This window comes from Rhagoletis pomonella, unplaced genomic scaffold, assembly GCF_013731165.1.
Source record: "Rhagoletis pomonella isolate Grant_MI unplaced genomic scaffold, Rhpom_1.0 Rhpom_scaffold_00073, whole genome shotgun sequence".
Classification (NCBI taxonomy): Eukaryota; Metazoa; Arthropoda; class Insecta; order Diptera; family Tephritidae; genus Rhagoletis; species Rhagoletis pomonella.
The window spans coordinates 2,789-5,496 of NW_023458627.1; the positions used below are offsets into that span (position 1 = coordinate 2,789).

The 2,708-nt window shown below is 37.0% G+C and overlaps 1 pseudogene; it reads left to right on the plus strand.

Moving 5' to 3' along the window:
* Positions 1 to 397: 397 nt before the first annotated feature.
* LOC118749874 lies at positions 398 to 1,466 on the plus strand (annotated as a pseudogene).
* Positions 1,467 to 2,708: the final 1,242 nt, after the last annotated feature.

Below are 2,708 nucleotides of genomic sequence, written 5' to 3' on the forward strand. Positions count from 1 at the left end.
CTGTGGATGGCGTAGCCGGAGTTATATGCAAGGAATGAAACCGATTCAAAATAACGTTCCGGTTTGGGTTTCGGTTTTGCCAAGTGTTTCGGTTTCGGTTTTGGTTTCGTTCTTCAAAATATATTTCGGTTTTGGTTTCGGTTTCGTTCCGGTTTCGGTTTTTCTAAAAAAACTAATGAACACTATTTTCAATAGCAATCACTTTAAAGTTTCAAAATCGGTATGCATAAAAGCAATGCGCTGTATAGTAATCACTACTTGAGTTTACTACTTCAATTTCGAAAAAGTATATGCTTGTAATTGAAATGCATAAAAATTGTAATCACTTGAAAAAATAAGTGTTCGCTATTTGATTTTTAAGTGTGGGTAAAGGTAGACTTCGTTTTTATTCCATATCATGGCGATGTTCCTGAATCTTGAAAATAGAAAGAAGACTTTCAAAAAGAGACGAACTGGGGAAGATTTAACATATCGGGCGCTTTATCGGTTTTCGCGGGAGAATGTACATTGGCTTTCATCTAATTTCTTGCCAGAAAATCACGAGACCAGAGGTGGTGCCCTATCAAATGAGCTTAAAATGCAGACTTTCTTGCGGTACATTGGTGATCCGGGCTTCCAAGTAAATATTGACTTTAATGGATTTGCATATTTAACCCGCTTTTAGCTGCTTTCTATAAGGTAGGCGTTAGTGAAGATGTTGGAATCCACCAAACGACCGTTTCCAGGACCGTTTGGGAAGTTTCTCGTTCAATAGTAAAAAAGTCATCCGATTGGATAAAGTTTCCTCAAACCGAACAGGAAATGAACTTGGCAAAAACAGAATGGCAAAGAAAATTAAAGTTTCCAAATGCAATCGGAGCATTGGATTGCACTCATGTACTAATATTAAAGCCAAGCATCCATGGGGACGAATTCATTAACAGAAAGGTATTAGCATCGTTTAATATTCAGGTTACATGTAATGCGAATGAGAAGATAACAAGCTTTGATTGCAGATGGGCAGGATCCGTGCACGACTCGAGAATTTGGAAAAATTCCATAGTTCGTGAACTTTTAGATGAAAATCCTGCAGGTGCAATTTTGTTGGGCGATGAGGGCTATGCCATTACCCCATGGCTGATGACCCCATATCGTAATACCACGAGCTTTTCGCAAATGGAGTATAACAAACTTCATTGCAAAGAGCGGGTTATAATTGAGCGAGTGTTCGGTCAAGTAAAAAGGCGATTTACAATTTTGCAGTCGAAAATTCGAATATCAACTAATCGCATACCTACAATCATAGCTGCGTGCTTCGTTTTACACAATGTAGCGAAGAACCTGATTTTGATGAGCCAATAGAAACCACCAGTTTTGAAACCGGCTTAGCCTTTCCGATCCATGATCAAGCAAATAGCACCATAAGAAAAAGAGGTATACTGAGAAGAAATGAGATTGCGCGCTACATAAACTCCATTTCGAATTAAATTTCACATTTCTTTTTATTGCAATATATTAATACTGGTTGTTTTCTTGAAAATGATTATGTATGTACATATGTATGTAGTATCATATAAAAAGAGATTCACTTACGGCCCTTTTCTCAACTAACCTTTAATTTAAAGCTCACTTTATATTTAAAGGTTGCTTTAAAATATATGCATCTTTATATATGTATATAAAAGGTGTGCTTTAAAGTTAAAGGTTGCAGGAGAAAATGTCCCTTAGCGTATTTCTGCGTGCGAAGCTTTTGCTACCTTGAGCTGTTCTTCCATGAGCTCTTCTTTTCTTGCGAACACTTGTAATTGACGCAATAGAACAAACCTTTGTAGAAGCACATTGGACAACCCTCTCGTTTCATCAGTTTCCAACCATTCTAGAATCTTTAAAATATGTTTATATGGACAGGATCGAGGCAGAGGTATCTATGCAAACAACTAATGTCAACGAACCTTTTCCGGTATTTTCGCATCAGATGATTGAAGATAGGACCGCTTACGTGAAGATGTTGAAAAATCCTTAGGCGAATTAGAAACGCTGTCTTCATCGGATATCTCTTTTTGGAAATCTTCTTCACCCGACTGACCAATAGTTTTATTAGCAATAGCTACGCCACCTAGTATAAAATGTGCATCTAACGGATATAAAAAATATGTACAACGAGCAACAATCTCACATTTTATAGGGTTTATTGCTGGATTATCTTTAGCGTTCATGATATCCGCCAATATTTTTTCACCATCGCTTAGATTGATCTTGCGATTTCCTGTTCGGTTGACGTCTGTTTTTGCTTTAAGCTTAGCTTTCAAGTTCTGAACCTTTTTGCTGACCTGCTGCGGCGTATACTCAATACCCTTGTCAATTAAAAGATGACGGGAAATAAGCTTAGTCGCTTCTTGTTTTTTAGCTTTCACTGAGGGTGTTTGGCTTTTGGAGACTAAAATTCTTCCATATTTGGATAAATATTTCAAGAACACCTGATCAGCTACTCGTGCAATTTGAGGTTTTCCTACTTTGGGGTCATGACCGCCACAGAGCGAGTCGGAAAATGTTGATTCAGATGTCTCGTCGGCAACTGATTCTGTTAATGCCTCTACTTCCCACAATTCGCCGTAAGGATCCATATTATTATCTATAGAAAAAAAGCACCACCTATTTTTTTGTAATTTAGCTCTAATTGAAATAAAATTTGACATACAAATTTAAATATTTTAAAATTTTTATATTGT